General features: G+C 39.5%; 2 non-coding genes across 2 annotated transcripts; both read right to left on the bottom strand.

Moving 5' to 3' along the window:
- Positions 1–11,544: 11,544 nt before the first annotated feature.
- On the bottom strand, positions 11,545–11,624 carry Trnal-uag (transfer RNA leucine (anticodon UAG)). Its single transcript has one exon. It is a non-coding gene; the product is annotated as a tRNA-Leu (tRNA).
- Positions 11,625–12,344: 720 nt separating this feature from the next.
- Positions 12,345–12,424, bottom strand: Trnal-uag (transfer RNA leucine (anticodon UAG)). The gene has a single exon. It is a non-coding gene; the product is annotated as a tRNA-Leu (tRNA).
- Between the last annotated feature and the right edge of the window lie 2,271 nt (positions 12,425–14,695).

Below are 14,695 nucleotides of genomic sequence, written 5' to 3'. Positions count from 1 at the left end.
GAACTTAAGGGATATACCCTCTTTCATAGCTTCAAGTCATAGAATTAAACTGGCCGCTAATATCTAGATGGTGTTCAGCTTTAAATCAGGTTCCAAATATGAATTATGGTTACCAGGGTTTATCCTTTCCTGTTTTGGCTCCATGGGGAATATTTCTCGATGGGTGCATATTTTGATGAGCTTGAGTGCTTGTCTACCTACACCCTTGGAAATGAGTTCCTCCCTCTGATTCTCTTTGTGTTGAGAGAATTCCACCCATTTCGTGTATAGTATTCCAGTCACACATTTTTCGCCTCAAAGGAGCTGAAGGAAACCAGGAAGATGGAGACCCAGAAAATGGCTTTTTCCTACCCAAGACCACGCCAAGACTCGCTTCCACTTCGCTGTGGCCCACATGGTTGAATGGGCTGGTGCCATTGCCTGGTACAAAATACCGTAATCATTTGAATTCGAACCATTTACATGGCTCTAGGCTTTCATTAAGGCCCAAGATTATTTTTTTCCATTTTCCCCAAACACCAGAGAACACAAAAGAATCAAGGAGGCTCAGACATCCGCGATGGAGAGCAGACTTTCCGGCTTTTTCAATCATTTACCATTGTTTGTTGCTTGGGCTTTAAGTGCAACTTATTTGATTCGTATCTGCTTCGTTCATGGGGTGTAAACATTTGAAGAAATTTACGTCGATTGACGATTTCCTCGAAAAACGAACCCCTACCTACCTCTCAAAAGGCAATTCCCGTTACAAACCTGCTGATATTCTGGTTAACGAGACAGGATAACAGGTAACCCTGGCTTCAATTGATTCATTTTTGGGCGCTTGGCAATTTCACGACCCTGCATCTCATCGACCAATAAAAGTGAAAGAAGCGTGATTGGAAAATCGTGAGTTTCTCTCCACCAGAATGCCAGACGCAACTCGTTATCGAGAATTGAAGAGATGATTGTATCTTCTTCTTCATTCTCCATTGCCAATCGCGCGATGATTGTGATTTTTGGCACCTACCCACCAATCACCAAAGGAAGACACTTTCAAAGCCATCCCAAACCCTGAAAATTCTCCAGGATGGGAGCAAGCGGGGTAAGGAAATTTTTTTTGGAGGATTTCGAGGGAAAACGCCAGAGCCAAATTCCAATAAGCACAATAATTGAGTACTTGTGACTGTGCCAAATTCTCTTCTTCTTCTTTCATGTTCCACTAGATTCAAGTGATATGCTCGGGTGAGTTGTCAAAAACGTGTTCAATGAAGGGGTAAAAACCTACAATTACACGTCAAAATTTTCAGGTTTTCCAGCATTCGTAATTTTCATTCAACTTGAAAGCTACAGGAGCACGCAAAGCCATGACAGTGTTTACTTCCACGTTGTTTTCATCAGCTGACAGTGAGTGAGTGAGTGCTGAGCGCGCGAGAGGAGTGATGCCATTATTTGCAGTTCCTATCTTTTTATTTGCTTCCTCAAAGACAAAAGGAGGCAACGTTGTTTGCATAATTCAATATGGATATACTCGTTGGCCCTACTGCGCATAGCAATCGTAGTAGTAGTCCTCTTACAAACAATGCATGAAAATGGAACTGAACATGTTGGACAAACTGATCTGACTTGGCTCCGACCACATGGCCATTATCAACAGGATCCGCTTTATTGCCCTCTTTTTGCTTGGCTTTTAGCTTGTCAATGTCTTACCACAAGCATATGGACTCTGAAAGCTCATTCTACGTATTCTGTGTTTTCTCCGTCTTTTGCGTATAAAATCCGCTGTAAACTAGTTGGCAGATCTCCAATGTTATAAGTGGTATTAATCATTATCAAAGGTCCAATTACATTCCTTAATACTATTTCCAACATTTCATGATCAAATGATTAAATTATATCCCAGTTGACTACGGTTCTCTTTGAACCTCTAAATTGAGGGGATTAAAACCTCCAAGTGCACCCCTGCAAGTGCTGTATGATATGGCTTAATGTAGCAGAAAAAGGGTGTATTGGGATTTAAAATATAGAAGTATTTAAGTTAAGTGAAGCCCAGGGTGATTAAAGAGTCTTATCAAGTTTCGAGGGAAATACCTCGATACATCTTGACATTGTTCATGCTCGCAAAGTAATCAGGAAGAACTTTAATTTTATTACTTTATGTAATTCTAACTCCGATTTAAAACTTCTATGCATACTTTTGCCACCTTCTAATCTGAGCAAGAACTTCATAACGAAACTAGATCGAATTTTTTCCTTATAATTTGCGAGCTAGAAAAATGCCAAAATACCTCTAGAGATTTCCATCAGAACTTATCAAGTCATCTTACGCAGTGTGCGCCAAAGTTGAATAAAAAATGAATTATTCCTTATAAAAATGTGGTAATAGAAACTCAGCTTGGAGATTGATTTTGAATTTTTACCTTACAATGTTCTCATTAATGAATTTGTTAAAACCTTGTTAATCAAATAAACAGAAGTCTGTCTGGACGAGATAACTGGGTTCGTTTTGTACGTACGTTTGTCTCTTTGTTAAACTTAAGTTTTCAATATTTGCATTAAAGCCCGAACAGGAACAATCTGATCATTTCAAGCTCGTCAAGTTGTTTTTGAGGCGAAGCGAGTTAGGCGAGGAAAGGTCGAGACGAGCTCTTGTTTCGAGCTTGAATCTGTTTGTTCGAAATCTTGTTAAAGAAGCCCAAGATTGCTTTAGATTTGAATAAATTCCTGTTTTATCTGTGTTACGCTCTCCTGGAGAGGTGGATGGACGGAGAAGGGCGGGAGTCGGAGGAAAAGTTGTCAAAGATCCCTTTTCTGACTCTTCAAGTTCGCCGAAAGAGAACTTCGCTCAGAATCACATCATTATGAAAAAGACTTTGGCATCTTGAAACGTTCTCGTTTTCTTCTATCATCCTCCCCATCGTATTCATAGACCTCTCCTCCACCCACCAATACACCGGTGGTACTTCACTCAATGGCTCAGACTTTTTCTCCAGAAATCCAGCGAGCGAGCGAGTGCAGGAAAGAGATCTAGAAAATGAGTCTTTCATATTGAAATTTGCTTTAGATCTCGAAGAAAAGGAACTTAAAAGGAACTCGGGAGGATTGAGTGAGCGTATACCGTGTGGACCTAGTCTTGATACTGGAGCATGGATCAAGATAACACATCAAACTTGGCCATTTTCAATCCCAAAAAACACGGAATCTTCGTTTTCTGATAGAGAGACGGCAGTTTCACCACGGGAGATCGTCTCCATATATTGGTATGCTAATTCGCTTGATTCAGCAGCCGAATATGTTAAATCTCAGAGATATGCAAACGACTGGCTACTTCAACGGTAAATGGAAAAGTGCCCACAGATCTGCCCCCAGAACGTGTTCCCCCAACGGAAATGCATTAACGGGAAGTTTGTCAAAATATCTTACAACCACGTGCAAGATATGCCTTCCATTGGAAAAATGTTATTGGAATTTGGTACACGAATTTCTAAGTTGCTAAAGTGCATATTCTTTGTTTTGTGCTGAAATTTGTTTTGGGTGGAGCTTATTCTGTGAACCATCTGTCTTTTTGATGGATTATTATCATTCCTCTAATTCATGCCATTCATCACGCGAAATAAATAATCATGATTTCGAATAAGGCAAAAACGAGGACCGATGTCTTTCCATAGAGACCCATTCATCGGGAAAGAGATTTGTTCAGGTAGAGCACATCCCATAGAGATTCAAGCAAATCACCAGCCTCAGTCCATTCAACTCTCACAAGGTGTTGGGTAGGGTGGTCTTGAATTTCCCCATCATGTGGGCGACCCAATTTCACGTAATGCCTTTTGGCGACAGGTGGCGATTGTTTGATGTGGTTTCTGTGCTCTGACAAGCTCGTGGATGATTTCGACCATGCACTACCAAGAAAACGTGGACAACGAATATCAGACGCAGAAAGAACCTTCTTTTAGTGTGCCTACATGGTGAACGAGTTCAAGACGACTTACCCCAAAGGTGCGACCATATGTAGAGTTGGACACCAAACCCTCCCCTGTCACACGGAGACACCCGTGCACTCTCACCAGGAGATCCGGAATTACTTTCACACCCTTATCTATCTGTTTGTATGGATGGAAAGAATCTGAATGCCACGGTGTGCTTTGACGTTTTTTGTTGTTGTGAGACGCTCATCTAGACAAACATGTTTTTGAATGTCCCGCCTTGTTGAAGAACCCCATGAAAACAAACCAAACACGTGTACGAGAAATAATTCAAAGGAAACTCGTCATGATAAAGAATTGAAGTTATGATGAGATCGCCAAATTGAGAGCTCTTGCACTTGTTCATTTGAGATTTGGAATTCCTCCAAGACATTCAATTGCTAAATCAAGGGCCCATTCACGCGGAAAAGTGATTCATTTGTCAATGTTGGAGGACCTCTCTTTGGCCATTGTTGGGGGCCCCATCAATGAATGAATGTGGAGTGATTCTCAACGCCTTGAAAAATCGACGACCTGATTGCTCTTTGCTGATCATCAATTAAAATCTGCTCTGCCATAAATTGTGACCTCCCTTTCTCTCCTCTTGATACATTTTCCCCGACCTTAATTGAGAGGTTCCCCAATTGATCGTTCCTGGTTCGTTCCAGAATCATCCAAATCATGGCTTCAAATTGACTTTTCCTTGGGTAGGAATCATGGCTCCCCCAGCCTACCATTAGTAGGTTATTACTTCAACTTCTTAGAGTGGGCAGGAATCTTGTCAAAAGGGGTTTCAAATCTGTCTGCCCCGCAATTAAAGCTCACAAAGAGTTTTGCCTTATCACCCAGTAGAATCTTCATGGAAGAAGCTCAGAAAATCTTGGGTCCTCAGAAGGCAAGACGGTGTAAGTGAACAATGGATCAAAACCTCTCTTGACATGATTTCGAGGGTCAGCTAAATGCCCTCATATATCCGACACAAATCACTGGAAAGATTTGAATTCTTTCAAGGATTTCCAATCAGTGAAGAATTGTAAATTGGAATCCATCAATGACATTGTTCAGTCGATTCATTGCACCATGGCAGAGGGGAAAAATGACTCATAAATACTCGTAAAGTCTCTCTGTTGGGACCAATGATAAATGAAATATTTGTAGGGTAATCATGTTTATATTTGAATATAATCCGTCTTTGTGGGTTAAGATAAAAGGTATTCATTTTTTCTTCTAGTTTTAGACGCTGTATAATCAAGTTAATGAAGTATAGTTGGTGTGTGCATGAGTGTTTGGATTAACGCGTTAAATAAGTTTCTGAGGCAAGACTGTATTGTTGGAGGGACTTTTCCCTTGAGCAAATCTATTTTTGCAATGTTCACAACCATAGGAAAAATGAATACAACCTTGCTGGAGAGAGGTTTTTTTATTTTCATTACTTAAAATGGATCGATGCTTTTTTGTAAACCTTTGCCGATTCATTCTTGTTTTATGACATTCTAGTCGGTAATTCAACTTCAAAGTGCAACTTTTTTATCATTTGCTATCAATTTGCATTTTCTGCGTTGATTTCCAAACCCGTGTGGTTTTAATCTTCAAAAGAAAAAAAGGACAAAACGGTCTCCTGGAATTTGGAGGTTGGAATCTCGTTGAATAGTTGGTAACATAATCAAAAGAAACCCCTCTAATTGAATGTCGTCCATATTTGGGAAGATGGTAATGATTGAAACGAGGCATCTTTTCATTAAAAAAAAATGCTTACTCAAAGAAAGATGGAAATGCATATCGACCACAATTATAACCATCAAATTATGAATGAATGTTTTTTTAAGATCTTAAAGACTGTCACGATTGATTTTGCTGTACCACGTTCCGGAGTAGTTTTGAAAAACCTTTTCACATTACTTTATCATTTCTTTGTTGGCATCAAACCCACACATTTGATGTTCATAGCCATTTTTAGGTTACTCATTATCCAAGATCGTCCATTAAAAACCATCATGGAGCAAAACTCTAGCAATATGTAAAGTCTACTCACTCCCTGATTCTTGTTTTGCCCAATGAATCAAATAATCAGAGGGTGGATTTGAAATCGATTGGCACAGTAAGCAGAAATTCGAGTGGGTTTTCTTCTTTACACAGTTCAGATCATCTATACTTAGGAAAATATCTTTGGTTTCTGCTCAACGTGCAAACCAATTTCAAATCTGGCCTCTACAAATAACACTTCGAGGATAATTTGTTTGGCATGACCTCGTTGGACTCAAATTAGCCGCAGCTTCGATGGCCAATCGTGATTATTAAAACTTATTAACCCTTAACAAGTTACATAGAGTCACATGCACTTAATGAAGCACTACCACACAGCCTTAAAATAGACTAACTAAATGTAATCTCTGTGTTAAAAAAAGTGGCCTTATTGCCCTTTGTAACCTACAGTTACCTAAAACAGAAAACGTCCATTTTGGTTTGAATCGATTTTTGACCCGTTTTTTTATGAGTAACCAGGGAAAATTCCGCATGAGACTCCAAAACTTTATTTAATTATAGCTGGACTTCAGGGAGCTCAAATTCAAATGATAAATAGGGGCTACAGATTGAGGTATCTATGATTTACATTGATTTATCCCTCATTTGTCCCTACTTTTCCTCTTGTTAGGGTGCCATCTTTTTAAGAATACGATTGAACTCTAAAATGTGAGCAAAATAGAAATTGAAGCATTTTAACCTTACTTTTCCTACCTTGTTCTATGCATCAATATTTTAAATAGCTTTAATCTGTTGGAGATATTGTTAGTGCTGAAGATTGTTCCCAATTTGTTGGAAAAATGTCCTCTCGAGGGATCCTGTGTGAGCTCATAGATAGCCATTAGTAGAACGTTGTGCAAAGCTTTTACTCACAATCTTTTCTACTTATGAAAAAGTAATGCTTTTATTCCCCTTCGGGTTGTACGTACGTATAGTGTTTAAAGGTCAACTAACCCCAAGTCTCGAAGTTCTGACTCATTTCGGGAACCACATTTCCATTCCTTCATTGCAGCTCTATGTACTTTCGCGGTGTAGAAAGAGCTTCTCCATCCATCAGAGGATCACCAAAACTATGCGATCTCTCCATCACATTACATTGCGTGGAAATTTTTGTCAATGGTCGTGGAATTCTCATTTGTCCATTCAAGGTAAAGCGTTTTCCTTTCATTTGGTCGACAGAACACGCTATCAAGATAGACTATTTGGTATTTGATCATGAGAAAGGCAGGCAATATTGGTCACTGATCAGTGGTCAAGAAAAAGGCCATCCATACCTGCTCACAAGATCTGAAGAGTCACCGCAAATTCTCAGTCATGAAAGAACTAGATCTAACCTTGGGAACCTTGGGAGTTGATTTTCACGACCTTTACCTACACACACTTGTTCCGCCATCCAAAGTAGGTTTGCGGTGGCCTTTCTCACTCATACGGCCTTCGATTTCTTTTTCAGCTTCAGCTTTTCCATACTCTCGTCCTTCCGCTCCACATGTTCTAGGTTGGTTCACGGGTGTGTAAGAGAGATGTCAATATAAGATCGAGTAATTTTTTTTGTGCATTGAATATTACTCTCTCTTTTCCCACCCTTCAGGGTAATGATTGATGCCCTCGTTGCCTTCCATCTTAGCTCTAAAAAGCTGCAGACAGCACCTTTGTGGATCTATGGAATAACACTCGTTTTTTATGAGCCACAGAGATTAGAGAGATAAAATCGCCTTAGGATAGGGAATTGAAAAAAAATAGGCGAATCAAATCATGGTTTTTCTAATATCACTGATACAAGTGGGCCTCACGGCCCGCCCACGGAGCCAGGAATATCTTTTTACGATCCTTCAAATGGTCCAATTTCGTTCTCGGATTGCGTCAAATGAAGCCCCTTTTGCCACAGACCCAGTCAGATATGGAACCGGATTTTGCCTCTTGTTCCTTGACCCTGTTGGCTGCCTTGCCTTCATCCTTTTCTTCTGTTCCTCTTGTTCCTTCATCCCGGTATGGGCAGTGTGGTTCCGTCAGCAGCTCGGTTCGTTTGGTCCTTCGTTCCAAACGGTGGATGCGGTTTACTCAAGCGAGAAAATGAAGCAAAAATTGAGCTGGCTGCTCTACGAGTCCCTCAACCCCGCGATGTGTTCCAATCTGGCCAAGAGCCTTTCAGAAACATGTACTGTACTTAAGAAGATCAAGGCATATGCTGAAGATGTCGAGATGGCTTGAGTTCCACATCTTTCTGGAGTGCGTTCAAACTGACGACGTCCTTGAAGTCTCGAGTACGTACGGAGGAACACCCAGTCTCCGAGAGTATTTATGTAGTGCACACAAAACTGTACCAAGTGTCCCACGAGAGACAAAGAGATCCCTGGGTGCCACCCAAACCACCCAGTCCCACTTTCCGGATAATTTATGGTTTGGAATTCATAACAATCCAGAGGCAAACGAAGAATAACCATACGCTGGCTTCTCCTTGGCGTCGTGCTGACTTAGATTGCCAAGATAACTGGCATAAATTTGGAACACGATGATGGAAACTCACTCTACGGTCCAGATTAACTCCCCAGGTTTCCGGTTCTGCACTATACCTTGCCTATATATTCGAGACTAGCACTAGAGAGTGGCAAGATCTGTTACTGAATGTAGAGAGAAAGAGGCTTCTCTCAGTTTCATGTCTCGTTCTCAGTCGACATCGTCTTCTTGCTCGCTAAAGAGCTGGAAATTAAATTAAATTTACATTTCCCACTTGGACGAGCACCCTTCTTCTAGTTTGACTTACAAAATATGCTCTCTCCACATGTTTGAGGCTTTTTTTAAATGAAACGTCGGTGGGTGCTCCCTTATTTATGCGAGGCATGCCTTTGAATGCTAAATTGAAATATGAAATTTGAGCCCACTTAAAAATCACCTACAGTACTCTCCGGGAATCAAAACCACCTTCTTTATATCGTTAGTAATAAGCTAAAGTGAACTACAGCATCTATGTTAGTATACTGTACTTACTATATGCAATCCTTCTCCAATGCAAACCTTGCAATACTACTATCATTTGAGCCCTTTGAACGAAACCATTCGCTACCAAAAATGGCATCGAGCCTGTGGCAGAAAAGTCCGGTTGAAAGTTTTGTGTAATTAGTGCAGAATGAAGAAAAGTTTGCTCTTAATCCAATGCCACGAGGACCACGTGCGCAGCATTCGAAGCAGCATCGCTCCTTCCTCGTCAGACAAACCAGACGATTCCGAAAGGCAATAATCACAGCGATTCCCACTCAACTTGTACAACTTGTACACGATTGTTGGCCTTCATATTTACTTAAAACCCTCAGAGTCGAAGTAACACGCTTCTTGAGGATTGTTGTGTCTCTCGTTTGTCGACACGTCATTAAAAAAAGCAAGCTTCAGAAGGGGAACGAGCACCAACACAACGTATGTCCATGTTGATTTCCACGAAATTGCCCATAACGTTATTTGTTAGACCTAATATGGCTAGAACAAGGCGTTAAGGGGAGGGGGGTATTAAGATTTTTTTCTATCAAAGTGATGGCCTCGGGAAGGGGTTCCCCTTCAACTTGAGAACCTAGGGTCAAAAGAAGATAAGATTTTAGTTTACAAAGCTGATGTTACGATAACGGGAATTGCTGACGGACATTATCATCTTTATTTTGATAAAAAGAGTTTTTAAGGTTTGTCCTTATACCATTCAAACGATTGTTAATGCAAGGAATACTATTAAGAAAGTCAAATAATGATCTTTTAAAATTGCAATTTAATATACATCATTCTCTTTGGAGAGTGTTTCTGCTTCATCCAATATTTACTTAGCCTTATTTTGCTTGCTTTAATGTTCAAAAGGTGTAATAAAGAATCAAGTACTAACTAGCTCTTTTTTTCGCAAATAACATGTGTTATAAAATCTACATTAACAAAATGGCCACGACCACTCGACCGTTCACTAATTTCGATCGTGAAGTAATTTGAGCACCCCTCTGTGGAGTAGTATCCTGACACTAAACTCGACTGAGTAGGTTTGCATTGGAGCTCCAGTGCAGGGTTCACGGAAGTAACGGCAATGAATTGATTTTACATTTTAGGACGAACTATGACATCAAGGGTAATTTCAAACTGCAAGGATATTTAAACGGACAATAAAAGAGAATTTTTATGAAAATCACTCTTCTCTCTTTCATTCACGACTTCCACAACCTCCAAACTACGTTGAATTCCGTGAAAACTGGCACTGGAGCATAGCAAGCTACCTTACCCTCACTTACGGTTACTACTATATTTTTCCACCATTGAAGGGATTTCTAATGGCTTCGAGAAATTCATTCTTGTCCATTTAACACTCAGGAATGAGAAAAATGTCGCTAAAGAACTTTGAATGCGATTTTTTTTAAATTTGAAATACTGATTGATTAATTGTTCAAGATTTATTGTTCAATTGCAGTTATTTCTGGCCACCCTGCATGTAGATAACCCTCTCATCGTCTTGTTCTTCTACTTCTTTTCTTGATCCTCCTCCGGTTCCCTTTGGCTTAGCAAGACACATTTATCATTCAGCAACGGAAAAAATAAGACCCATTAACTCGAAGCTCTGGGAGGGCCAAACACCCCTGATATTGATTTACGATTTCGTTACAGAGCAAACACATCACTCCTCAATCCTCCTCATGCTAGCCAGATACACTGCATGCACGGTTATGGCGATAAAATAAAGAGATTTCAGTGGAAAACGATCATAGTTCTACTCATTTTTGGTACACCTTGTTTTGATTGTTTCTCTTTTGCAAGCTGTTTTTAAGCGTATTTAAAGGAAGGATCTCACTTCCATGAGTGTTGATTGAGGAATGAGCAATGTTGATTTTGTTGATTTCTGATTGAAATGGAAGAGCAAAAACTTATAAAGCTTCGGTAGGGCATTTTCTTTTCACAAATATTTAGATGTTATCTAAAATAAGTGATTGCAAAAAGCACAATTTCAAAGGTTTTCATTGTGCATTAAATTGTTTCTATATTTCGGTATTATTGTGGCAATCCTTAACCTCGCTCAAGATGGTTTAGTCAATGACTACTTTGATTAAATATTGTCCACCATGACGAGTCTCCTTTGCCAGTGAACGTGCTTAAATTTGTGGATTGTAGTTTGCAGATGACAATATCCACGAAATCTATTGAGATAGCAAGTCAAATATAGGAGATTTTAGCTTCGGCAATTTTGTCTTCGGTATTTTGTTTGGTCCGCTTTAGAAACAACCCGAACGTGAACTTTTGAAAACTCATTTTCGATAACCAGTTCTGTGAGTCGTCGACGAATTTGAAATTCTTTGAACTCAGGCACGAAGGCTCTAGATGAAGTTCCTAATTTCAATCGAAAAAATGTCATGGGACAAGAAGACATTGGACTCGTGTAAGTGGGGCGAGTTTGCATTAACATGAAGTTGACAGTTGAAGACAATTAAGAATGAAATGAAAATCAATTTGATGTTTGGGTAGTATTTTTCTACAAAACATCTTCACAAATTAATTTTCTTCTTCATAATATGCTCTTCGTTATTCCTGGTTTTGAACATCAGAAACATTGCACCTTGGGTAAAACTTATCATGACAGCGGTGGGATTCGAACCCACGCCCTTTCGGACTGGTGCCTAAAACCAGCGCCTTAGACCACTCGGCCACGCTGCCTTTTGTACCAGTACATTTGTTAGCTTAAAGTTTTATTATTTCAAAAGTTCCATATCTTTCTTTTCCACCAATCTTAAGAAAGTAAAACGCCTGAAAAATGCTACTTTGAAATGAAGATTTATGTTCTTGATGTGCCTTCCAAGCATTTCTTTAATGCTAAAAATAATGATAATAATGTTGTTTTAATTATCGAGTTTTCCTTTTCTTGCAAGTTAGCTTTGATCCACTGAGCAACCGACCTGCTCCTTCACATCTAAGCCTTTCAAGGTTTAAGGACCGCAATTATGGAGTCTGCATGAATGAAAGATTACCATTTTTCTCAAGATCCGTACTGACCTGATCTCAAACGGAGTTTGATTATCGTCAATTCGGACGATTAGGTAAGCTCCTGTCCCATGAAACAAAGGGCATGTCACTGCCAATGATGCAAATTTGCGCTTCAAACTGGTCTTAACAAAACCTAATACCGTTAAAGAAGAGTCAATTCCTCAAAAACGTGTTTGAAGCCCAAATTCGCATCACTAGCACTGGTATCAGCACACAACCATAGTAAGACTTTTATCGACTGATCAACTCTAAGATACTTTAAGCAATATAGTTTTATGACACAGCATGTGTATTCTCGCCTCCAAAGATTCATTTATTCTTTATATTGATGTCCTAGAAGTTATGTTAAAAATTATGGCACTTGTGATATGTACCAATGTAAAAGTCATTCCTTGACAGCGGTGGGATTCGAACCCACGCCCTTTCAGACTGGTGCCTAAAACCAGCGCCTTAGACCACTCGGCCACGCTGCCTTTGTGTACTCCTGGGGGAAGATATTTTATTACTTATTCTCTTACTCCTATCTTTGTCGTGCTTTTCGTTTCAGATTACCTTCAAGTCGATCAAGACACTTGTTTTCGATTGCATTCGTCGAGCCCTTCCTGTTGTACTCTGACTCCGTTCGAGCACTGTTTTCGAGGCGATGTACTAGGATGCACTCATATGTGTGCGCTCGGTTGTATTCGAAATTAATTGCACCCACCTTTTCACACTTGAAAACAACAAAGACCGATCCATCATAAAAATCATATCCGATTTCTGAGGAAGCGTAATCACTAATTAGAAAAGGGAATCCAACCCCTTGCACCTGGTGGGTTATCTTGGAAATAATTCGGCCACTTTTCCCCAAAGTTTGAGATGAGCTCTTGGATTGATTTCCGATTTTTTCTTTGCCTCAAGGATCTCTCATAAGTACTTGGTCAGTGCCCCCATCGTTGATTTGCCAAAACCCATTGAGCAAAAAGCCGGGTTGTGCCTCTCTTGAAGGTCTGCTGCTCTTAAAGATGAATCTGAGCAGAAATTGGAGGAGAAAAACAACAACCCATAAGCGAGGAAGGAAACCATCGGACAAGATCATTAGTGTCAATTCCATGTTTAGGCAACATTTACTTTTACAACCAACCCAATGGTACTTGGATGGATGGTTAGATGGATGGATGAATGGATGGATGGGGAAGCTCCTTCTTTAATAGTCAGTTGCTGCTGTTGTTTTCTTGGCAAGCTTTCAAACATGATTGCTTTAACAGTGAAAGATGGATCCAAAACCACATAAACCAACGAGACAAGCACAAACCAAAGGGATTACTCCAAAGTTCATACAACAGAAGAAACTTTGGAACTCATGCCTTGACAATGCGTAAGAAATAAGCCACCTTATTTTTATAAGACCTAAAGCGTTGTCAAGTAACGATTTCCTGAAAACAAGTATTATATGTACTTACAAGATAGGAAACGGCGGTATGTAACTCTAGTCGAACAACAATACATAAATATGATTAATTACTTATTTTGAAAAGTGCTTTGCTTCTCAAATGAGCCATCAAGTCCTTTGGTAATTGAATTGCGTTGAAATATATGTTCACAAGATGTTGTCTCGACATTTAATGAACCACGAATTCTGGAAAAAGTGCGTCATTGAATCAAGGACATAGCACCTTCTTCTTCAAAGCATTCAAAGCATTAATTATCATTCTCATTTCTTGTATTTGACTGACATGGTTCTAGTCAGGTGATATGAATGGGTCAGATATACTAGCTCATGGCTTGAAGGTTACAGAATACAAAGCCTTTCCATGACAGAACTGTATAATTGAACTTGATTACAGAGAGAGAACTGAAATGAGCATTTATTGTCTGAAGTATGATTGGCATTTTCGATGGAACTAATCATGCAAATTAACTCCTGAAGTAAGGCCTGGGTTTTATGTTCTCCAACGTTCAAATCTGACTCCTAGTATAAACTTAGTTAGTTTTTTCTTAGTCACATTCTGTTCAAATCGACACTTGTTCAAAGGTCAACGCTTTGTCATTCCATGTCTAGATTTATGACCTAGAAACCGCAAACATTGAAATAACTCACAATGAATTGAACTAATTCTGAAAGCAAGCTAAAAATTGATCAAAATTCACAGGTAAAGCCAGTCATATATCAACGATAATTTTTTCGTCTATTTCATTACAACTAACAGATTGAAGAAAGCCTTCCAAAAATGGCACTCCACTCCCATGGGCCATCTTCGAGGTCAAAAAAGCTGAAGGCATCAGTGACATCCATTCTTCCAATAATCTTAAAGCAAAAAAAAAGAAAATTAAAAGGGCAGAACCTGTCTAATCGGTGTTATCGGCAGACCGAGGTGGATTCACCGGCTATTACTGCAGTGGTATTACCATGGATCTGTCGGAATTTCCGTAAGACTCTTGAAGTTGCCAAAGCTTTTCTTTGGTTTGGGCATGGTGAAACACAGGCACATGTCACTTTTTGATCGGCCCTTGAGATTTAAGGTTAAGGAAGTCCTTTAAGTTTTGCGTTATAAAAAAAAATATATATGTCGTATGGTGAATCTACGATAGGTAACTTGAATTTCAAATAAAATCACCAACACGTTATAGGGTTAGATGAAGTGGGATGGGTTTTATTGTACGATGTTTTCAAAACAATATCAGGTAATGAAAAATAAACAGTACTTGTCTTATATGTGCAGGATTACTTGCATTTACTTTTATTGCTCGGGTGACTTTGGGAT

Source organism: Tigriopus californicus, chromosome 3 (assembly GCF_007210705.1).
Source record: "Tigriopus californicus strain San Diego chromosome 3, Tcal_SD_v2.1, whole genome shotgun sequence".
NCBI classification, from domain to species: domain Eukaryota; kingdom Metazoa; phylum Arthropoda; class Copepoda; order Harpacticoida; family Harpacticidae; genus Tigriopus; species Tigriopus californicus.
This window is presented reverse-complemented; position numbering and strand designations above follow the sequence as displayed.